The sequence below is a fragment of the Chiroxiphia lanceolata genome, chromosome W, assembly GCF_009829145.1.
Source record: "Chiroxiphia lanceolata isolate bChiLan1 chromosome W, bChiLan1.pri, whole genome shotgun sequence".
Taxonomy (NCBI): domain Eukaryota; kingdom Metazoa; phylum Chordata; class Aves; order Passeriformes; family Pipridae; genus Chiroxiphia; species Chiroxiphia lanceolata.
In genome coordinates, this window is record NC_045670.1 from 3,248,977 (window position 1) to 3,273,915 (window position 24,939).

General features: G+C 48.0%; 2 long non-coding RNA genes across 2 annotated transcripts in view; both read left to right on the forward strand.

The window, feature by feature from the left end:
* The window catches only part of LOC116780009, an 893,112-nt gene that overhangs the window by 315,653 nt on the left and 552,520 nt on the right, over window positions 1–24,939 (forward strand). The window lies entirely within an intron of this gene.
* On the forward strand, window positions 9,958–24,361 carry LOC116780007. Its single transcript, XR_004354280.1, has 3 exons — window positions 9,958–10,135; window positions 10,771–10,772; window positions 24,352–24,361. It is a non-coding gene; the product is annotated as an uncharacterized LOC116780007 (long non-coding RNA).

Here is a 24,939-nt window from a genome sequence, read left to right on the forward strand (position 1 = left end):
GACAAGGAAGTGCAGAGGGGTGTGGGTGCAAGTCCCTACCTTTGCTGACCCATGTCCAGCCCTGCCCCAGGCTAAGGTCTCCAAGGATGGGGATTCCCCCTCCATGCCCCACTTCAGGGTCCAGCCTCCTCTCCTGGGAAAAGGTTTGTTCCACCATCTAATAGGAACTTCCCAGGTTCAACCCATGCCTCTGTCTTGCCTCATACCTGGACTCTCTGAGAAATCGGGCTGTGGTTTCCCTGCCTTCCTCCAACTCAGCTAGATTTGGGTCCCCACAGAGGTGCTGGTATCTGGTGACTGAAGCATCCCATCTCCAAGCCACATGTACTTGTCCAAACCTGCCTGCCAAAATACCCCCTCATTCCAGCAGGGGAGATTTAGGGGTGTTTGTGCCACCATACCTTGTCCCTGGAGCACACAGCAGGGAGGTTGCACTTGTAGCCCTGTGCCAGGGGTGCCAGAACTCCCATAGTCCCAGTCTGCCTGGATGATGCCAGGGTCACTGCCACGCTGCACCCATTTGCCATCCTTGTTGGCTGCTCAAAGGGACCTCTTGCCTGGCTGATACCTGGGTGAGAACCTGGTGCCAGATCAGGTCAGCATTGATTGTCAGGGGACAGTTGGGAGGATTGGGATGCCTGTGAGAACCACAAATGCATCCTGGAGCCTGGCTAAGAGGAACAACCCCTCTGCACTCTCAGGGTTGTGCCTGCAGAGGGGCAGGGGGTCACTGGCAGTGATACTGCTGGATGCTGCCTTTGCTGCTCATGGTGTAGATCATACTTTTGTGGATAGGTCCTATAGACAGGGGACACCTGACAGCCTGGCCATGTCCCTGCTGTATCCCACAGCATCCCTGCCTGCCCCACCACTTCTTGGGCACACCAAACTGGTGCTGAGTGACAGGATGGGAACAGGTGGGTACATGCTTGGGACAGCTGCCACCCACACAGGTTGGCCCCAGGGGGCTATTTTGGGGCATGAGCTCAGTGCCAGCAGTCTGGAGGTCTCCAGACACGTTCCCAGACCTGTTGCACACCAAGCGCTGCCACTTCCCCACCTGGCTACTGGTGACCAGGGAGCCCCCCCCCACCTGCACCCCTATAGCACCCTACCCAGGGAGACTTTCATCTGGTGGCAGGAGTATGGCCAGGAGGCTGCCTGTTCCCCCAAAGTCCAAATCCCTCAGCAACAAAATCTCCAGGGCCCCATTGTGCAGCACTAGCCCCTCATCAGCACCTGTGAGGGTCAACAAATGGCTAGCAGCAGGGGTCCAACCAGATGGGTGCCTGGGGCTGGACATGCCTCCATGCTGTATTAACACCTACACAGCATTCTGCCCCCACCACTGAGAGGGCAGGTCCCCATGGGCCTCCCTGTCCCTTCTTTTTCCTAGGCAGTCTTATTGATATGCAGGTGGTAAGAAAGCAGGAAAACCAGATTTTATTGATAAACATGTCTTTACAAGGAGACATTGATAACCCCCAGCAGAGACTTCGGGAAGCTGATTTCCTCCAACGTTTAATAAGGGAAGCTTAACAAATGAATGTTGAATGCTGTAGACATGATACTAGAGAAATGTAAAAGTTACAGAAATGCTGGAGATCTTGGAAAAACATGCAGGCAATAGGAAGGAGGAAGAGGGCAGAACTGGCTGGGGCCATGAGGGGGGGAAAGGCCAGTGGGAAGGCAAAGAGAAGCTCCAGGGGCAAACCCATCACATTCCCCCAACCCAAGTAGAGGTAATGCAACTTTCAGCCCTCCCAGGAGGGGCCCAGCCTGAAGATGTTCAGGGGTGAGGAGGCTTGGTGCCTCCCAGGGTGTTAAAGAATAGTTTGGACCCTATGTTCTGAGGTAGAGTCAGTTTATTTCAACTCGAGCTGGGTGCCTTCAGAAAAGGACCTAGAACAAAGAAATCGCTGGATCTTTATACCCCCACACTCTGTGCACCTGATCTTCACACGCTCTTCACGCACCCTGCACCCATCTCTTGGTCCAACGGTGATTTATGGTCTGGGGTCTTCTAACACCTCATTGGATTCTTTCTCCATGTCCATGTGGGCAGACTCTTATCTTCCAACTTGGGCCAGTCTCGGGGCCCTCCAGGGTCTCAGCCCTTATCTGAAGGTATCCAGTCTTTCTCTGTTTCCTTCCCTGCTCAACCATTCATGCTAAAATGAAGGTACAACTTGAACTTAATCTCGTCACTTCTGTGAAGGATAACAAAAAGTCCTTCTACAGATATATCAATAGCAAAAGGAGGGGCAAGGAAAACCTCCATTCTTTATTGGACATGGGCGGGAATATAGTTATCAAAGATGAGGAAAAGGCTGAGGTATTTAGCACCTTCTTTACCTCAGTTTTCAACAGTAAGACAGGTTGTCCTGAGGACAGCTGACTTCTGGAGCTTGTAGACAGAGATAAGAAGCTGAATAGCCCCCCTGTAATCCAGGAAGAAACAGTTAGCGACCTGCTGAGCCACTTGGAACCTCACAAGTCTATGGGACCAGATGGGATCCACCCAAGGGTGATGAGGAAGCTGGCGAAAGAGCTCGCCAAGCCGCTCTTCATCATCTACCAACAGTCCTGGCTCACTGGGGTGGTCCCAGATGATTGGAAGTTGGCAAATGTCACGTCCATCCACAAAAAGGGCCGGAAGGAGGACCCAGGAAACTACAGGCCCGTCAGCCTGACCTCAGTGCCTCGCAAGGTTATGGAGCAGATCATCCTAAGTACAATCACACAGCACCTACAAGATGGACAAGGGATCAGACCCAGTCAGCACAGGTTTAGGATGGGCAGGTCCTGTCTGACCAACCTGATCTCCTTTTATGATCAGGTGACTCGCCTGGTGGAGGAGGGGAAGGCTGTGGATGTAGTCTACCTGGATTTCAGCAAAGCCTTTTACACTGTCTCCCACAACATACTACTGAAAAGATTGGCAGACCACGACTTGGACAGGGGCACTCTCTGCTGGGTTAGAAACTGGCTGGAGGGCCGGGCCCAGATGGTGATGGTGAATGGTGCTGCATCCAGTTGGCGGTCAGTGGTGTCCCCCAGGGATCAGTGTTGGACCCAGTTCTGTTTAATATCTTTATTGATGTTTTAGATGAGGGGATTGAGTCCACCATCAGCAAATTTGCAGATGACACTAAATTGGAGGGGAATGTCAATCAGTTGGAAGGCAGGAGGGCCCTGCAGAGGGACCTGGACAAACTGGAGTGCTGGGCTGATTCCAACGGGATGAGGTTCAACAAGGCCAAGTGCCCGGTCCTCCACCCTTTTCTTTTATCTTTTTTTGTTAATATTGTTGCTGTTACTATTTGTTTTCTTGACTCATTGCTGTTTCCAGTAAATTGTTCTTATCTCAACCCATGATCTTTGCCTTTTGTGCCTCCAACTGTGGGGGGGAAGGGGAAGCAACCCGTGGTTTTAGCAGAAGTACTAAATTGGAGAATACCATTCCTAAACCACAACAGATGCTGTGGTCTGGGCACTCCAGAGCTGGGTGCATATGCTCTCCAGCCTCTTCTCCTGTCTGGAAGAGTGATGATTTGCAACAGGAGTAGTCTTGGCTTGCAGGAGGTGAGGGATGCTGTGACATTTTTGGCTTGACAACCAGAGGTTTAGCTGCCACAGGGTGCAGTGCTACTCACTGTGGGTCTGGTGCCCAGTGGGGAAGCAATTTGCTGTGTGCTGATCACTGCCTGTTGTGTGCTGTTAGGGTGGACCCATGCTTTTCCTGCCACCCCTGGGGGAGAGGAGACTGGTTACTGTGTCATACCACTTCATTAACCCCGGGAATGACAGCAGAGATGTAACCTGTCACTAAAGAGATAGAAAAGAGCTGCCATGCCTGCAGTACAGGTGACCAGTGTGGGTAACATCTCTCACTTGCCTCTTGGTGGAGTGAGCCCATGGGTGGACAGTGCCATGGTACAGCACTGGATGCTGCCCACAGTGTAGCTGTGAATAAGGCCAGCTTGTGCCCTCTTGTGCCTGTTTGGCCAGATCCTGGCACAGGACGTGAATTTGGACAGTACTGGCAGTGTCTCATAGCATGTTGTCATTATGGTACAGTCAGGGACTTGGTGCAGGTTGTTGCCTGGGGAGCAGACAGTGAACAGGTCATGGGTGTTGGGGTGATGCTGAATGTTGCCCCAGCTGCTCTGGGTGGTGGTCATGGAAGTATCCTGGTGCAAGGAGGTACCACGGTGCAGGTTGTGGTTCAAAGTCAGGTTGCAACCTCACCACTGGTTGTTGCATGCAGTAGGGATGGGTTCGAGGTGTTGCCAGACATTCCAGGTGCTGGGCTGGGGTGGATGAAAGCCCCCTGCCCCCTGCTGCTGGTGTTTCCACTGCTGCTCCCTTGCTGACCCTCTCGGCCTCGCCCCAGGACATGCTCATGCAGCTGGTGAAGGTGGTGGCCAGTACCACCACTAAGCTGGTGCTTATAGCCAAGAACGTGGCTCAGAAAATGGAGTTGCGCTGCAGATGCAGGTGATCACTGCTGCCACCCAGTGTGCCCTCTCGACTTCCCAGATGGTGGCCTGCACCAAGGTAAGTGGCCTTGTCTCAGTGTGGCTACAAGCATCACCTGGGTAGTGGTAGCTCTAGCTGGTGAGATTGTAGGGGTGCCAGGACCACATGTCCTCAGGTGGGATGTTAGGGATCTGGCACCAGAAGCATGGGCTGCCTCAAGCATTTGCTACCCTCAAATGTTGAATATCCTCTTTGGAGGAACAGAAGTTGGGGACAGTTGTCCCTGCACGGCTCCTACAAGAAGCATACCACTCTCACTGCCCAGTCTTTTCTCCTCCCCTCCAGGTAGTAGCTCCCACAATCAGTTCCCCAGTCTGCCAGGAGCAGCTGATCGAGGCTGGCAAGTTGGTGGCTGTGCTGCTTTAAAGGTAAACCAGCAGGGGAAATGAACCCAACTCAGAAGAGACTATAAGTCAGAATAACAATTTAATTAAAAATAATACAATAAATACAATTACACAGACAAATAATTGGTTTTAACCCACAAAACTCAGATGTATAACCCAACACCCTGGGGCATGAACAGAGTGGTGTTCGCTGGGCCCCCCTCCCCGTGCTGAGCCCCACGTGGTCCCCTTGAGTCCAAAGTAAAAGGAGAGGGAAAACCTGTTGGTGAGAGTGCTGGTTGCAGTCTGGTCGAGGGTGCTGTTGCAGTCTGGTTGAAAGTGGTAATCGCAGTCCGGTTGAGGTTCTGGTCCTTCTCTGGATCCCACGAGTGGTACCAGAAGTCCCAAGACCCCAAGATTATATATCATCAGGTTCAGGCAGGAATGCCCAGTAGCTCCCTCAGGGCGGGGAGTTCCACAATGGATGTGAGGACAGAAGCATCATCCTATCTCACAGGCCTCTTAACACCCATCTTATAGCCTGAGGGGTCAGGCGTGCTCTGGGCAGCTGCTGCAAGTGGTCTATTGTTAACAGTTTCTGGGAAATGGCATGGAGGGTGTAGAATACACAGTTTTGGGTTACACCCACACAGTGATGAACTAGTCCCAGCTGTTCTAATTAGGACATTATCCACCCCTTATTCTATACCATCCATGTCATGCCCAAATTAACACCTTTTAAAAACTATATACATATATATAAACATTACAGACCATTCTCACTCAAAATTAGGTCCCCTTGTGGTACACAACGTGTCTCCTCATCTTTTTGCATTACCCATCAAGTGAAACCAGGCCCTTGGGCAAAAACAATCCCTCGGATGGGTTTGCCTTTGCTTGAGGTGGGACTAATCCAAACAGTCTTTCCTAACATACCTCTCATATGCACCATGGGGACTTCATCTACAGTATGCAAAGGTTCTGATTGGGCAGGGCCAGCTCGATTGATGGAGCCTTGGGTGTTGACCAACCAGGTGACCTTTGCTAAATGCAGCTCCCAGTGTTTGAAAGTCCCCCCGTCCAGTGCCTTCAAGGTGGTTTTCAGCAGTCCGTTGCACCGCTCAACTTTTCCAGCAGCTGGTGCATGGTAGGGGACATGATACACCCACTCAGTGCTGTGCTCTCTGGTCCAGGTGTCTGTGGGGCCATTCTTAAAATGGGTCCCATCGTCAGACTCAATTCTCTCCGGGGTGCCATGTTGCCACAGGACTTGCTTTTCAAGGCCCAGGATGGTATTCCGGGCAGTGGCGTGAGACACGGGGTATGTCTCCAGCCATCCAGTGGTTGTTTCTACCATGGTCAGCACATAGCGCTTGCCTTGGCAGGTTTAGGGGAGTGTGATGTAGTCAACTTGCCAGGCGTCCCCATACCTGTATTTCAACCACTGTCCACCATACCATAGAGGTTTCACCCGCTTGGCCTGCTTGATGGCAGCACATGTCTCACAGTCATGGATAACCTGTGAGACACTGTCCATGGTTAGATCCACCCCTCAGTCACAAGCCCATCTGTATGTTGCATCTCTCCCCTGGCATCATGGGCCCATCGAGCCAGAAATAATTCTTCTTTGTGCTACCAATCCAGATCTACCTGAGAGACTTTAATCCTGGCAGCTTGGTCCACCTGCTCGTTGTTACGATGCTCTTTATTAGCCCGACTCTTGGGTACATGAGCATCTACGTGACAGACCTTCACGCTCAGCTTCTCTACCTGGCCAGCGATGTCCTGCCACATCTCCACCGCCCAGATGGGTTTCCCTTTGCTCTGCAGTTGGCTCTAGCCATCCCCACAGAGCATTGGCCACCATCCATGAGTCAGTGTAGAGATAGAGTCTTGGCCACTTCTCTCATTCAGCTATATCCAAAGCCAGTTGAATGGCTTTAAGCTCTGTAACCTGACTTGACCCACCTTGTCCTTTGGTCACTTCTGCAACTCACCATGTGGGACTCCATATGGCTGCCTTCCATTTTCGGTTTGTCCCTACAATGCGACAGGAGCTATCCGTGAAGAGAGCATATCGCTTTTCATCTTCTGGTAGCTGGTTATACAGTGGGGCCTCCTCAGCCCATGTCACCTGCTCCTCTTCTTCTTCAGAGGATAGTCCGAAACTCTCACCTTCGGGCCAGTTGGTGATATGTGGCAATGGATTTGTCATATACAGGATGGAAGAAGTCCTGTCAGAGATGGACTAGTGAAGAAAATGAAAACAGTTCAAATGTTATAGAAACCGAAGTTTTTAAGGTGGTTTAAACAGGTTTTAAAATGGCTTTTACCTTTTTGCAGAGTCACTGTCTCCCTCTTCCCGACACCCCCTGTGAAGCTATTGTCTCCCATACAGAGTGTCCTGGGAAGGTGTCCTGAGGTGTTTCTCATTGGTCCTTTGTTAACCCCTTCCTATTGGCTGTTGACCCTTTACCTGATGGTTTTTTCTATGTGACCCTGAACTTGTGATTAGTCCCCTTTTGACCCTCCTGAAAGCCTTATAAACCCCTACCCCACAATAAACTTCCTCTTTCGTCCGTCCCTCCCTGGTGGTCTGTGTGCTCCTTGCGGGGTCGCAGGGCCACGTGCCGGGGGGCAGGGGGGAAGAGCATTCACCTCGCAGGTAATGGGCTAGCAGCCTAAGGCCTGGAGGTCTCCCCCATCCCACTAATCTGTCGTAAATGGTGCCACGTGGTGAGGCAACGATTGTTTGAACTCTTCTATGAAGATATAAGCAGTCCTAACGCACAAACGGGGGCGAGTTTGTGTTCCACGACGGACCAGCGTCTAAGCGGCAAGGTATTAGCAGGTTGCATCACCAAGCGGCATAGCAGTCTGTTTTGAATACCTCAACCTCCCTCGCAACCAGCAGGTAGGAGCAGACGCCGGCATATTCCCTAAAAAAAAAAAAAAAAAAAAAAAAAAAATGGGGGCATCCCTCTCTAAGACTGAAAAAGAGCACTATAAGTGTTTGAAAAATTTACTAAGTTGTAATGGGAAATCGACTAACAAAACAGCTTTAAAATGCCTTTCCAAAGTTATGGTTAAAAATGACTTTAAACTTCCTTTCTGTCTGGCGACTAAAGATTGGGACCTACTAGGCAGACAGATTTCGATGGCTGTAAATTCCAACGATAAAGCAGCAGTACATGCCAACATAGCTTGGACTCACGTGTTAGCAATACTTGAAATGCAACAGAACAGTTCCAAGCCCCTAGGGGAGAACACCGCAGCTTCCCGCCTGGGTCGAGGAGAAAGGGGGCGACCGAAGTCGCCGCGGGATACGGGAGAGGAGGGAGAGGGAGATCCCGTCTGGCAGGGGCACCCCTTCGACCCCCCCCCACCGTGGTCAGCGCATGGCGGTGCCGCGCACCCGGTCCCTGATACAGCAGGTGGCTTTGGCACTGGCCAGCCTCAGCCCTCTGCGCGGATCAGACCCGGGGCGGCAACCCCCATCCCGGGCAGCATCGAGGCGGACCCTGCCCCGGCCCGGGCTCCCCCGTCTCGACTGCCAGTGCAGCGAGAGGAGGAGAAGCCGCCCGCGGCCAACACCGGCGGGACCCCTCCCCGCCCCCTACCCCCTCTCCCTCCCAGAACAGGCGAGCCCATCCCGCCGTTCCTGAACCCAGACCCTCCTCAACCGACTAGCAGCACCGCTCCAGACACCACCCCAGTAACAGAAAACTTTATTCCACCGCCCCTGTGATAAACTGAGAAAATGATTCGGGCTAATTAAGAGAAAACAGTGTAAGGTCAATATGACCTGGAGAGGGAAAAGAAAAACAAATCGTAAAACTTAATTGGACCCCTACAAAGAGATAAAACAAGTTACCTCCCTTTTACCTTGTGTAGGATTTATAGTGAGAGAATTTTGTTTAGTTAGCTAGATAATAGCACCTTTCTTAAAATTTATAGATAACAAGCAAACATCTGCTGAATGTCTGATTTAACAATATATTATGCTTATAGATAACATTCTTGTTAAGAAATAATGTTTATACTCATGTACCTAACAATGTGTAATGTTTATACTTATGTATAATGAATATTCATGTAGTAACTGGAAATAAATGTAGAACAACTGTCTTCTTTGGGTGTGACAGGCGTTGGGAGTTGTTGAACCCCTTCCCTGATCACCCAGCGCCGAATTTGCTTTTATCATATAATAAATTCTGATTGGAAATTGCCCGATTGGGTTTCTATTTCTCACACCCCTGACACGGAATAGCTGCCACAGGTACTCTTCAGGGCAGAACTGTGCCGAGGAAAATCCAGCCGTTTGTGTAGCCCCGGCCCCAGCCCCTCCCGCCTGGCAGCTCTCAGCAGGAGATCACCAACTGCAGTTTCATCGGGCAGTTTCACAGGCGCAGCCCCCAGCCGCCACCACCGCATGGTCAAACAAAGGAAGCGGGGAATTCCCAGCTTCCAACGACTCCGGACCGACAGCGAGAGCTTCCATCTTCCCTACGGATGCCGAGAGGGACAGGATGACGTCATCGAGACCCCCTCCCTGTCGATGCCCGGCGCCGGGAACGGACCAACTTCTGCCCTGCAGTTCCAGCTGTCCCCCGCTTCTTGCTACATCAGGCCGCGACATGCAAGGAAACCCACAGCTTCAGAACACCTTCACGACCGAGCATCACAGACTCAGCCAGTTAACGGACAGCATTCCCTCCACCTCTCACAGTGTGCAGCTAGCTGTGACTGACTCAGTAGCATCAGACTCATTAAACAGTTTTCCAGCTACAAACCAGACACAATCCTTAACAACATTTAACAAATTTTCTCCCAATAATCCATTTTCAAATACGACAAATAATTTTAACAATTCTGTTTCTCCTTCTAATCCTTTTCTTTCTTCCACAGGAACCAACCATACCAATAATTGTAATGATATAAATAATATTGCTAGTAATGTTAATGGTTTAAATTTCTTGCAGGCATATCCAGTGTTTTATAATCCAGGTGCACCCCCAGTATGGGACCCATTAACCATACCCCTTTTCAAGGATGCAAAAAAAGCAGTAACAACTTAGGGTTTGAATTCAGCATATGCAATGGGGATTTTGTCATCTTTATTCTCTGCCTTTGTACTAACTCCAAATGATTTAAAAGATATAATGAGATCCTTGCTAAATAAGGTACAAGTATCATTGTTTTTAGATGAATGGAAAGCTTTAATTAGAAAATATGCTCATGAAACTAGCTCCACTACACGTAGACCTGTAGAGGTTACTATGCAAATGCTTTTTGGTGAGGGTCCTTATTCTGCAAATACAGATCAGGCCAAAATTCCAAAACAAGACTTAATTGCTACCAGAAATATGGCATTACAAGCACTACAATCAGTAGCTGATGCCTCTGAAACAACTCCACCTTTCCATAATGTAATTCAAAAGCCTGATGAATCCTTTATTGACTTTGCAGAACGATTAAAAGAATCTATAGAAAAACAAATAAAGGTGAAAGAAGCACAAGATGCCCTATTCCTGAAGCTAGCTATCTCCAATTCAAATGCACAGTGTCAGCAGATACTCAGAAATCTTCGTGACCCTACCCCCATGGATATGGTAAAAGCTTGTAAAGATATTAGCCCTAATGATAAATTAGCAAATAGCCTGGTCCAAGGTCAGGTGTCTATGTCAAACCAGTTAGTTGAAGCTAATACACAATTAGACAACCAAATTGCAGAAGTAACTCAGCAGATGGCAGAAAAAATGACCCAAGTTTTAGCAGCAGCTTTAGACCACTCCAAAATAATATGCCATAATTGCAAAAGTCCGGGTCATATAAAAGCTAACTGCCCACATTTTAAAAACCCCAATTCACAAAAAAACATTCGTCCAGGCCTTTGCCCCAGATGTAAAAGAGGGGTACATTGGGCTGTAGAATGTCGATCTCTATTTGACAGAGATGGAAACCCACTCTCACCTAGACCTTCTCCCAGAACACAGAATTCGGGAAACGGCCTAACGAGCGCTTAGAGCAGCGTGTGGACATAAAAAACTCTTTTAAGCAATCTAATCCACCCCTCTCAAACAGTTCCCAACAAAAACCCCAAACAGGTGCCTTTAAATTGGAACTAGCAACTTCAAAACCTCAAACCTTAGAAAAAACAGAGTATCACACTGTGCTATTGGCTTCTGCTTCTTCTCAGGTTTCAAATTTTAAAGGTAAATGTGTTATCACAGGAACAGATGCTGCAACTGCATTAGGTATTACTGTGTTACCTATGGTTATGAGTCTCCAAGATCCTAAAGTTGTGTCTGTTGTAATTAAACCTAATTTTGTACCCACAGTGATTAATCCAGAGGATCAAATAGCACAGGTCATACCCATGGAGGAAGAAACCCAGAATGAACAGGGAATTTGCATTAATTGGGCTCAAAAGGTTACTCTTGACAGACCTATAATAGAATGTACTCTTCTCTCTCCTAATTCAGGCCAACAGAAAACTGTGTCTGGCTTACTGGACACAGGCACGGATATTTCCATAATCTCTGCCAAAGATTGACCCAGTACCTGGGGTACAACAAGGCCAACTGTCGACATCCAGGGAGTAGGACGATCCAAAATTCCTCTCCAGAGCATTTTACCACTTCTGGTCCAAGGCCCACAGGGTAAGGTAGCTTCATCTAAGCCTTTTATATTGGACATTCCACTAACCTTGTGGGGCAGAGATGTAATAACACAGTGGGGAGTTATCTTATCCATTCCAAATTTGTGATGAGGGCCACTGGAGAGCCGCAAGCTCCACCTCTCACATGGAAATCAAACACACCAGTGTGGATAAACCAGTGGCCCCTCAGAGGAGAGAAATTGCGGCAAATTCATAATTTGGTAAAAGAACAATTAGACAAAAAGAGATTAGTCCCCACAAACACTCCATGGAATTTTCCTGTTTTCACAATCAAAAAACCATCTGGGAGATGGAGGTTATTATATGATTTACGAGAAACCAATAATATCATAGAACCGATGGGAGCCCTCCAAACTGGGCTACCCTCCCCTGCCATGCTCCCAGCAGAATGGTCACTTGTTATTTTAGACATTAAGGACTGTTTTTTTAATATCTACCTCCATCCTAATGATACACACAAATTTGCATTTTCTGTTCCAGCTATTAATGCAGCTGAACCCTCCAAACGCCTAAGTTGGCTCACATTGCCACAAGGGATGAAAAACAGTCCCACTATATGTCACTCTGTGGTGTCCAATATAATTGAACCAGTTCGATCTCAGTTTCCTGAAGCTATCATTTTCCACTACATGGATGACTTATTAATAAGTGCCTCTAATACTGAAAAATTGACATTGGTACATAAATCTGTGAAAAAAACCCTGAGTAATCATGGGTTAGAAATAGCCCCAGAAAAAGAACAAAAAACTTCCCCGTGGAAATATCTTGGTCTGATAATAGAAGAGAGAACATTTAGGCCTCAAGCCGTAACCTTGCCCACCAAAATAAAAACACTAAATGATCTGCAGTCTCTTTTGGGAAATCTCAATTGGATATGATCCTTTTTTGGTTTCTCAACAGATTTCTTAGCTCCTTTGTTTCAGTTCCTTAAGGGAGAAGCAGAACTAACTTCTCCTCGTCAGTTGACACCAGAAGCAAAAAATATTATTGAAGTGATCAATCAGAAAATTTCAGAACAACAGGTAAACAGGAGAGTAGAAGGATTACCTACTGCATTGCTAATCTTTCGTGGACCAAAACAGCCTTTTGCTGTAATAGGACAATTAGACTCAAAAACCAAAAAATTTCTTTTGTGGGAATGGGTATTTCTCAGTCACCAGTTTTCAAAAACAATTGTTACTTTGCCTGAAATGCTTGCAAAAGTCTGTCACAAAGGCAAGCTTCGAATGTTAGAACTGTCAGGGAAAGACCCAGATTTTCTTTATGTTCCACTGTCCAAATCTCAATTGCGTTATTATGATTTGCATCTGTTTGATTTTCAACTGGTTATGTCAGATTTTACAGGCAAACTGATAACCCATTTACCAGCAATTCCTTTTCTGCAGTTTCTTTCCATCTCTCAACCCAGACTGAGAAATAACTTTTCTACTAGCCCTTTGAAGAAAGCTGTAACAGCCTTCACAGACGGCTCAGGGAAGTCTAGTAATGCAGTAGTCGCTTGGTTTGAAAAAGGAGTATGGAAAACAGATGTTCATCAAGTTGAAGGTTCATCTCAGATTGCTGAACTCTCAGCCGTGGTAAGAGCGTTCCAACTTTTTCCACAGCCTCTGAATTTAGTATCAGATTCTACCTATGTTGTAGGAGTTGTGAGTCGCATAGAAAATAGTTACTTAAAAGATTTGAACAATCAAAAGTTGTTTACCCTGTTTAAAACATTGTTACTATTAATCCAACAGAGGAAACATCCTTTCTATATCACTCACATTAGATCACATACATGCCTCCCAGGCCCACTTACAGAAGGGAACGCTGTAGCAGATAAAGCAGCAAATTCAGCTTTCCCAGTTAACACAGTACCTACACCTAACAATTTTGAAAAAGTAAAAATTTCTCATAACTTTTTCCACCAAAATTCTATATCACTGAAAAAGATGCTTCAATTATCTACCTCTCAAGCCAAAGCCATTGTGTCTGCATGTCCAGACTGTCAGTTGGTAACTCCAGTGAGATCTGAAGGAGTTAATCCAAGAGGCCTTAGCCCCTTAGATCTCTGGCAATCAGATGTTACACATGTACCACGATTTGGCAGGTTGAAATATGTACATGTATCAGTAGACACTTGCTCAGGACTCATTGTTGCCACTGCACATACAGGAGAAAAAGCTAAAGATGTTGAGACACTTTTCCTCAGCTTTTGCAATAATGGGCATTCCAAAACAAATAAAGACAGATAATGCCCCAGCATACATTTCTGCTTCCCTTAAAGAATTTTTCAATATGTGGGGAATAGTTCACACCACTGGCATTCCTCACTCTCCACAAGGCCAAGCAATAGTAGAGAGAACTCACAAATCCTTAAAAGATATGCTGAAAAAACAAGAAAAAACAACTGTAGGTCTCTCTCCATCAGAGTGTTTAAACAAGGCATTGTATGTCCTCAATTTTTTAAATAGGCTGCATGAGGATGTTTCACCTGTTGGGCATCATTTTGGAGCTGGAAAATTAAAAACGGGGGAAGCTAAGGTAAAATACAAGGATATCCTGACAGGAGAATGGCTCGGTCCTGTCCCCCTAATTGTTTGGGGAAGAGGGCACGCTTGTGTCTCCACAGGAGCAGGTCCGAGATGGATACCGTCCAGGCTAGTAAGGATCCACCAAGAAGTTTCCCTCCCAGTTCAACCAGCAGCAGATCCAACACCAACGGATTCAGCACCAACTACAGGAAGCGATCCCCCATCAGCATCACCTTCGGGATAATCCTGTTTTTTGCGTGCAGCATAACACCAGCAAATCAGAAAGACTTAACGTCAGGAGCCCTTGCCACACCTCCTCCAGCAATTCCAAATTGGGTAATGCTCTCTGGCCAAAATGTTTGGCTAAACCTGGCACAATCACTAAATACTGACTCTATCTGTCTATCTACTTTAGATCCCTCTCACCCTTTCAAGACCTGTCTGGTAGGAATCCCCTGGACGCCAAGAGAATGGGGTGATTTTAGAAATCAATATATCCCCTGGTGTGATGACCATGATCAGTTAAGAAATCCTTTCTTAGATTGTCTCACAAGACCAGCAAAAACTTCACATAACAGACAGACATTTAGCTATCAGTGGCAGAGACCTGAGGAATTAGAAATCTTGGGGAGTATCATATCTCCTCTCTGTTTTTACTTCATTCACAACAAATATGTTGCCCCTTCTGAATTAATTAATGTCACCTCTTATGGACCTTATTCCAACTTCAGTTTCTGGCGCAAGGAAGAGGTTCCTTACCAGATACATGCTACCCCTGATTCGGTTATTCTTCCAAAAGGAGTCTTTTTAATTTGTGGATTTAGAGTCTGGAATATGATTCCTAGATTAGCTGCTGGAGGCCCCTGTACATTTGGAAAATTAGCACTGTACAATCCAACTACCCTTATGAAATCTTTACCTGTAAGGCCTCCCAAAAATCGTGCAAAAAGAAACAGTAACCTCCAAATAACCTCACCCTTCTCACATCATAGAGTGCGCAGGCAATTCCAAGGTTTATACCCATCTCTTAACTTCTATCCATCACAACCAAAACCACTTTCTCCACCTATAGCAGCACAGGTCCCTGTGGTTGCAGCACCCCCACCTTCAGCAGAAGAACATCCTTTAGCAAAACTGCAGTCCTTGAGTGAATTCACAGCAGAATGCAATTCCAACATGCATTTTTGGTCAGACACCGCAAACATTCTAAGTGGTATACTTCCAATTGTCAGCTCTACAAAAACCTTAACTCTCCTTACCAGAATGGGATGTTGGCTAGCAAAAGAAGCTAATGCCACCAGTGCTGCCCTTGATGACCTATTACAAGATACCCAAACCAATAAGAAAGCTTTGTTACAAAATCATGCTGCAATAGATTTTCTCCTTCTAGTAAATGGCCATGGGTGTCAGGAGTTTGAAGGCCTCTGCTACCTCAACTTCTCTGATCACTCCCAGTCTATCCACTCCCAGATTAATCAGCTTAAGTCCTTAGTTCATGAAATCAAGCAGGTTGATCATCTGACTTTTGATGATTTTTTCGACTGGCTGCCCTTCAAAGACCTCTCTTCCACTATTAAGAAAATTATTGTAGTTATCATAGTAGGACTTTTCGTAGTGTTTCTCTTTATGTGTGTCTTTCCATGTTTCCTCAGTTGTACCAGAAACTCTCAATCATTTAAAGCATATCCAGCTTTACAAAACAGAAAAGGAGGAGATGTGGCAATGGATTTGTCATATACAGGATGGAAGAAGTCCTGTCAGAGATGGACTAGTGAAGAAAATGAAAACAGTTCAAATGTTATAGAAACCGAAGTTTTTAAGGTGGTTTAAACAGGTTTTAAAATGGCTTTTACCTTTTTGCAGAGTCACTGTCTCCCTCTTCCCGACACCCCCTGTGAAGCTATTGTCTCCCATACAGAGTGTCCTGGGAAGGTGTCCTGAGGTGTTTCTCATTGGTCCTTTGTTAACCCCTTCCTATTGGCTGTTGACCCTTTACCTGATGGTTTTTTCTATGTGACCCTGAACTTGTGATTAGTCCCCTTTTGACCCTCCTGAAAGCCTTATAAACCCCTACCCCACAATAAACTTCCTCTTTCGTCCGTCCCTCCCTGGTGGTCTGTGTGCTCCTTGCGGGGTCGCAGGGCCACGTGCCGGGGGGCAGGGGGGAAGAGCATTCACCTCGCAGGTAATGGGCTAGCAGCCTAAGGCCTGGAGGTCTCCCCCATCCCACTAATTCGTCGTAGTGATAATTTCCAGAATCCCAGGGCAATTAGGATTCCCTATCTGGGTTCGCTGTGTGATCAGAGTCATGCCTTAAGCCCCTATTAGTTTTTTATTTTTCTAATTTTTGTAAGTTTTATAAGTAGTAGAAGTAGATTTTAAAAGCAGCGGTCTTCATTCCCTTACCCTGTAGCACAAGTAGTTGACACATTCCTCAACCCTCTTACCCCATTCCATGCACCCTATATCAATCCTACCCCCGAATCCAGTAGAAATGTTTAGTCTCTTGTCAAGGCAAGGTCTATACTGTTTAGAGAACACCCATATCTAGACCTGAACAACAGAACAGAGTCAAGAACTAAGTGACTGTGTACCCTTTGTGCTCTGAAGATGGTGATGGTGATGAAGAGGTGGTCCCAAAAGGCCCCCAGACTCAATTCTCAGGGGGTGGACCGGGGGCAGACCAGAGTAAAGGCTACAGAGTGGACACACTTGGGATTGGATGGATGGTATTATAAAATGTAACATCTCAAGTACAGCCGGAGCGCACGTCTTGTAACGTCTATTGCCTTGGCACAATTAAACCCTTTCCTTATCTCACCCTCAGTTAACTGCTCCTGAGTTTTTTCTTTAGCACCAGCTGAGCAGGCATCAGAGCAATCCACTTACTCCATGTGGCATCGGTGGCGTGATGTGTAGAAGGAGCTTTTCCCTTGAACATCCAGCCCAGCACTGGTAGTCGGGGTGCCAGGAGGAGCTGTGCTTTGGTGCGGATCACTTCTGAGGCAGCTTGAACTCCTTCATAAGCAACCAGGATCTTTCTCAGTTGGGGTACAACTGGCTTCAGATCCTTTGTATCCCTGACTCCAGAATCCCAGTGGTCATCCTTGGGTCTCCCCAGGCACTTTTTGCTAGAGGTTCCAGGAAGGGTCATTCTCCCTAGCTGCAGTGTAGAGCATGTTCTTCACGTCCTGTCCTGTCCTGACTGTCCCAAGGGCTACTGCATGGGCAATCTCCTGTTTAATTTGTTCAAAGGCTTGTTGTTGTTCAGGGTCCCACTGGAAATCATTTTTCTTCCATGTCACAAGGTAGAGAGAACTTACAATCTGAGTGTATTCGGGGCTATGCATCCTCCAAAAGCCCACACAGCGCCTAGAAAAGCCGGTGTTTCCTTCTTGCTGGTTGGTGGGGACATGGCTGCTATTTTGTTAATCACCTCCATTGGAATCTGACGGCGTCCATCTTACCACTTCACTCCTAGGAACTGAATTTCCTGAACAGGTCCCTTGACCTTACTTTGTTTAATGGCAAAACCAGCTCTTAGGAGAATCTGGATTATCTTCCCTCCTTTCTCGAAGGCTTCCCCCACTGTGTTCCCCCATACAATGATGTCATCAATGTACTGTAGATGTTCTGGAGCCTCGCCCTTTTCCAGTGCAGTCTGGATCAGTCCATAGCAAATGGTGGGACTGTGTTTCCACCCATGGGACAGTCGATTCCAGGTATACTGCACACCTCTCCAAGTGAAGGCGAATTGTGGTCTGCACTCCGCTGCCAAAGGAATGGAGAAAAAGGCATTGGCAATGTCAATGGTGGCATACCACTTGGTTGCCTTGGACTCCAGCTCGTACTGAAGCTCCAGCACGTCCGGCACAGCAGCACTCAGGGGTGGTGTGACTTCATTGAGTCCACGGTAATCTACTGTCAACCTCCACTCTCCGCTGGACTTACGCACTGACCATATAGGGCTATTAAAGGGTGAGCGAGTCTTGCTGACCACCCCCTGGGTCTCCAGTTCACAGATCATCTTATGTATAGGAGTCACGGAGTCTCGGTCGGTGCGGTATTGCCAACGGTGTACTGTTGCTGTGGCCATCGGTACCAATTGTTCTTCAACCTTCAGTAGTCTCATGGCAGAAGGGTCCTCTGAGAGACCAGGCAAGGTGTTCAACTGTCTAATTTCCTCTGTCTCCACAGTAGCTATGCCAAAAGCCCAACAAAGTCCTTTTGGGTCTTTGAAATACCCACTCCTCAGGTAATCTATGTCAAGGATACACGGGGCCTCTGGGCCAGTCACGATGGGGTGTCTATGCCATTCCTTCCCAGTCAGGCTCACTTCAGCTTCCAGTACAGTCAGTTGTTGTGATCCCCCTATCACCCCAGAAATAGAGATGGATTCTACCCCTACGTATCTTGATGGCATTAAAGTACATTGTGCTCGAGTGTCAACTAAGGCCTTATATCTTTGTGACTCTGATGTGCCAGGTCACTGAATCCACACTGTCCAACAGACCTGATTGTCCCTCTCCTCTATCTGACTAGAGGCAGGGCACCCCTAGTCCTGGTCATGGGACTCACTGCGCTCTTCTTGTAAGTATGACCTGGAGGTCCCTTCAAAGAGGATCAGACGTATCATCAGTCCTGTACCATCTGGAGTCTTGCCCACGAGAGACAGGAGCAGCATTTATCCTTGAAGAGTTCTTTGTGGTACTTGTTCCTCTTTTCAATTCACGTACCCGGGCTGCTATGGACGAGGTGGGGTTTCCATCCCACTTCCTCATATCTTCTCCATGCTCATGGAGGTAAAACCATAGGTTGCCATGTGGAGTGTACCCTCTCTCCTTAGCTGGGGGATGCCTGCTCCTGATAGCAGAGACTCTTGTTTGTCCTGGTGAGATATGGAAGATCCCTTCCTTAATTTCCTCTCTTAACTTCTGGTGACCCTCTTCAATCTTCTCTTCCAGGCTTCGGACATGTTCAACCAGTTTGGTTTCCACAGATGAGACATGGACTCATAATGGGGCGGTGACAGTGTCTTCATAAATCTTGAGTTTACTGACCAACGCACCCACCTTGTCCTCTCCCTCTCTCCATTGCAACGTTGCTAAGTAGCGGGATTACATTTCTGGTCCAAGTCGTGCAAACTTTAACCTCATCTGGGATATGCACTGTACACCATCTGGACTTTTAGGGAATCTTTCATCCTCTGAAAAGATTATCTCCAGTACAGCTAATTCTCTTAAGCACCGGATACCTTGTTCCATCGTGTTCCATTGTCCTTGCTGTACGTGGAGGTCCTCTTTACAAAGGTATCTCTCCCTCACACTGGACAACAGTCACTGCCAGAGGCTGAGAGTTTCCTGCCTCCTTCCAATCCCCTGATCAATGACTACATCTCGAGACAGGGATCCCAGCTGTCTGGCTTCACTCCCATCTAGAATTGTATCGTTAGCTGTGGCATCCCAGATTCGGAGCAGCCAGGTCAGAATGGACTCATTCGCCTGTCGTGTGAACTCTATCCGGAGCTCACGTAGCTCACCCAGGGATAGGGACTGAGTGATTATTTCTGGCTCTGTCTCCTCCGGTGGATATGAAGGTCCTGCCTCTTCGTCATCATTCCCTGTACGAACTGATTTAGTCTTTGATTTCCTTTTCTGGACAGGGGCTACTGCTATTGGTTTTGGTTGTCCTTCTGGCTCCTCGACGGTTTGTGTAGACATGGTGCTGGTTGATTTATTTCTTTTTCCCTTTGACTCAGCTGTGGTTTGGGTGGACGTGGTGCCGGTGGATTTGCTCCTTCTCTCCTCCCCCTGACAGTGCTGTACCACGTCAAGTAGTGTCCGGTAGGCAGTGGTCAGGGCCCAGTAAGTTGCTGTGAGCTGGCCATCTCTGGAGCTGCCAGAGCATTTTTCCTTCACAAATCTTATCATGCTAACAGGATCCTGCAGTTGTTCAGGGGTGAATTTCCAGATCATTGGAGGAGAAAACTTCTCCAAATACTGACCGATGTCCTCCCACTTCCCATGCCACTCAGCATTATCCACTCCCAGGGCAGGTGTCCAGACAACCTCCCTAGAAGTCCCTGTTCTGACCCTAAGCATGGTGTAGACAGTATAGAGCAGACAAAGCAACACTAACAACATTACGCTGTCTTTAACATCAAAAGGAAACTCAATATTTTCAAAGACTGTTGTAGCAGGTCTGAAGGGGAAGAAGGAGGTGAAAGGTTGGAAACAACCATTCCCTCCTGTTCCCCCAAAAGGCTGGGTGCGATTTTTAATGAGGCCCCAGAGGTAGCAATCCAAACCAGGACAGGCAAACAAGACTGAATACACATTCACAATGAAACTCACTGCTTCTGATGTTATGACAACATAAACACAATATATTAATAAAGCAATTTTGATCCCTTTCCCTGGTCTTAAAGAGAGCATCAGAATAGGCAAATAGTTCCCCATATGTAGAAATATGAACAGGCTCAGATACAACATCCACATGAATACATCAAACAACATGGTGATCAGGGAGTTTCTGTATCCAAATAGACAAATGCTTAAAATGAAATTGTGATTCTGACTTCTCTCTCTGCCCCACATTGGGCGCCAAAAATGTGCTGGTTTAAAGGTAAACCAGCAGGGGAAATGAACTCAGCTCAGAAGAGATTATAAATCAGAATAACAATTTAATAAAAATAATACAATAAATACAATTACACAGACAAACAATTGGTTTTAACCCACAAAACCCAGATGTATAACCCAACACCCTGGGGCATGAACAGAGTGGTGTTTGTTGGGTCCCCCTCCCCCTGCTGAGCCCCACATGGTCCCCCTGAGTCCAAAGTAAAAGGAGAGGGAAAACCTGTTGGTGAGAGTGCTGGTTGCAGTCTGGTCGAGGGTGCTGTTTGCAGTCTGGTTGAAAGTGGTAATTGCAGTCTGGTCGAGGTTCTGGTCCTTCTTTGGATCCCACGAGTGGTACCAGAAGTCCCAAGACCCCAAGATTATATATCCTCAGGTTCAGGCAGGAATTCTCAGTAGCTCCCTCAGGGCGGGGAGTTCCACAATGGGTGTGAGGACAGGAGCATCATCCTATCTCACAGGCCTCTTAACACCCATCTTATAGCCTGAGGGGTCAGGCATGCTCTGGGCAGCTGCTGCAAGTGGTCTATTGTTAACAGTTTCTGGGAAATGGCATGGAGGGTGTAGAATACACAGTTTTGGCTTACACCCACACAGTGATGGGCTGGTCCCAGTTGTTCTAACTAGGACAGTGGCCAAGTCAGCAGAGGGTTGCATGGAGGCCTCCAAGGCAGTCTTGTGAAGCAGGTGGGGGTGGTAGCCACAACCATCACCCAGACCTTGAATGATCTTCTGCAGCACATCAAGCAACATCATGGGCAGGTAGCCCATTGGGCACTACAACGAAGCCACTGGCATCATCCTCATTGTCACTGAGAACATATTCAGTTCCATGGCTGACACAGGTGAGGGTGGCTGATGGCACCCAAGGTAGAGCATGATGGGTGGGGAGGTATTGGGAAGCCCATGGGACTTGCTAACAGGTCACCCTTCTTTTCTTTCCAGGGGAAATGGTGCGTGAGGCTTGTATTCTGGTCCAGGCAACCTCTGACCTTGTCAACACCATCAGAACCGACATAGAAGGAGAGACGAACCTGGAGAACTTGAGCAAACTGCTAAGTGCAGCCAAGATCCTGGTTGATGCCACCGCCAAAATGGTGGAGACTGCAAAGGTTTGTGGCATGCAGGAGGATGGGGACTGGCTCCAGCCCCTGTCTGATGCCATTAGCTCAGTGCTATGGAGGTGATGAGAAGTCTCTGGGGTGGGGAGCCGTTCCTGGAGTAAAGTCCTGCACTGAGAAAAGGACCTGTGCAATGGAGTGGGGCTCCTCCTGAGGCTGTGGGTGGTAGCAGAGGAGCTGTTAGCTCTCCTGTTGCTGAGCTCTCTAGTAGAGGCTTCAAGCATAACCCTCACGCCGTAAGCAGACAGGATACCTGGAGGATGTTCCCTGGCATCAGGTCAGAGCACAACCACTGCTGTCAGGAGGACAAGGGATGCAGTGGTTTCTTCAAGGTGTGATGGGTTTTCTGCTTTCTCCAGGGAACTGCAGCCAACCTGGACAGTGAGGAACAGCAGCAGTGGCTACCCAAGGTGGCAGAGGGACTCAGCTTGGCAACCAACACCACAGTCCAGAATGCCATCAAGAAGAAGCTTGTGCACAAGCTGGAGGTAAGATGCTGGGCAAGGGGCTGTGCAGGGTGAACCACCTCTCCTAACTCTTCTCCTTGTCTCCAGTTTCTTCCCAGCACCAAGAGTTTCCAGGATGCACAGAACCAGCTGAACCAGGCAACAGTGGGGCTAAACCAGTGCGCCAACAAGCTGGTGCAGGTGTCACATGGTACCTCTCAAGACCTGGCTGCATCCTCCAGCAAATTTGGATAGGACTTCAATGAGTTCCTGTTGGTAAGAGTGGAGATGGCCAACCAGTCTCAGGTGTCAGTAAATGCCTGTTGGGGGATCCTGGGTACAGTGAGAGGTTTGGGGTGCCTGGGCAGGCAGCAGTGGTTAGGATGGCTATGGTCCATGTAACTGGTGAGATGGCAGTCAGGGGCTGTGCAAAACTGCAGCAGCAGAGGGAAAGTGACCTCGATTGGTTTAGAGAACATTGCTGTTGTATCCTTGTTGTTGGTGGACTAGTTGGATGAAGGGGAAACCAACTCAGCTTAGAAACCACTGGAGAAGATCCAGGGTTGGTGTGGAGCTTGGAAACCTGTTTCAGGTAACTCTTCTTGGCTCCTTGCAGAATAAGGAAGACCAGGCCCAGGTGGTGTCCAACTTGAAGAGTATCTCCATGTCCTCCAGTAAGCTACTGCTGGCTGCAAAGGTGCTCTCTGCTGACCCCACAACCCCCAACCTCAAGAACCATCTGGTGGCAGTAGCATGGTAGAAGGAATTGTTCCCTGTGAGTTGCTTGCTGTAGTAGTGGGGTCAGGTGATGGAGCTGGCATTGATCTGTGGGTGTGTCCCCTGTCCCTGGCAAGGAGTGTGACAATGCCCTGTGGGAGCTGGAGATGAGAAGTCGCATCTTGCCAAGGCAGTGGAGGGGCTGAGATGGAGGGGTGCTGAGATGGTGAGGAGGGGGCAGTTGAACCTTGCTGCGAGGGGAGGGAGGGAGGAAGCAAAGGAAAGGTGCAAGTGAAGGGCATGGACCCTTGCCTTGGATGTGACACCCATGTCCCTGTAGATGGTGAAGGAGTTATTGGAGAACCCCACTCAGACTGTCAATGGCATGTCCTATTTCAACTGCCTTGACAGCATCATGGAGAACTCCAAGGTGATCCCTGAGGTGGGGATGGAGGTTTGGGAAGGATGTGAGGACAAAAGGAAAGGTGATTTCTAGCCCATTGATGAAGCACAGTGAGTTCCGAACCTGGGACCACTGCAGGAGTGGGAGGTGGTCTCTAACCTGTGCATGGTGTGTGTCTCAGTTTAAAGAGACTGGAGTGTTTTGCTAAGGAGGATGAGTTATGAGGTAGACCAAACTCCTCTCTCTCAGTAATTGTAAATCCGAAATTAAGAGGCTCCAATCTAGGAAGTATTGAAAAAGGAAGAAATAACAACCCTTTATTAAAGGATATATGTATATTGGCAAAAACAGCAAGAGAACACAAAAACAACTAAACAATAATCCTGTACCCAAAAAGTCCCCTTCAAAAAGGAAACAGTTTGATACTTCTCTGTCCTCTAGCGTGATTCTAATCACGGTTGGCAGGGGATGCTGTTGGATCACTGGAGGAGCAGAACCTGTAGTGCTCTGTGATGGTAGGCAGGGGGCACTGTTGGGCTCTGGCAGTCACCTCATGGGGCCCTGGATCGTGGGAGAAGCCAACAATGGAGATTTCCCCCCCACCCACCGAGGAGGGGAAGGGGAAAAAAGAGGAAAGGAGGGCGGTTTCTTTCCCACAAAACTCACAATGTCTGCGGCTGGCTGTGGTCAGGACTCCCCCCTTTCCTCAACGAGCACAAAGTGTTGCCAAAACACGGGATCGGAGGAGGGAAAAAGAAAGATGACCCCCTCCCCAAAAGGTTCCTCTGCAGGATGGGCCAAACCTCTCTGACGAAATCTGAGCAGGTCTGGCTGGCGACAGAGCAGACCGAGGCCGGAGAACAGCCAGATGACCAGGTCAAGAACAAAACGGCCTTTTCCAACACACACCTTGCCCCCGTTAAGGCAAAAAGTGAAGTGTCCCTTCCAAGGAGAGGAGGGGAGAAAAACTACCCCACCCCCCCCCAGCCTTAGAGAGGGCCATCAACCTGGAATGTAGTTCTGCCAGCCAGCTCCTTTGTGTAGGTCAATCACCCAAGGCAAAAAACTGTCCTCCCCATTCAATATCCCTCCCTCACATTGCAGTAGGGGAAAGAAAATTCCCGTTTGTTTTTTTAGAACAAGCAAACCCATGACAGTGTGTCCTGCAGGTGCTAGGCGAGTCCATGGCTGGCATCTCCCAGAACACCAAGAACAGCAAACTGTCTGATTTTGGTGAGTCTATCAGTGCCGCCTTCAAAGCTCTCTGTGGGTTGACAGAGGTAGCTGCCCAGGTGAGAAGCAATTGATCCCAGCCTCGAGCATTACCCATGGTGCATAGTTGCTGTACACACTCTTCCCCTATTCCTCCAAGCCCTGTGGGACAGTGCTACTAGTTTCCCTAGTCCATGCCTGCTTTGAGCCTCTCCACCATGCATAAGCTCTCATTATCTTTCTCATTGTGGAGTAATAGATAAAGTTAGAGAATAAGGAGTCTGGAAGAAAAAGCCAGCTGGTGTCTGAAGGATGCTGATAAGGTCACGATGCACCACA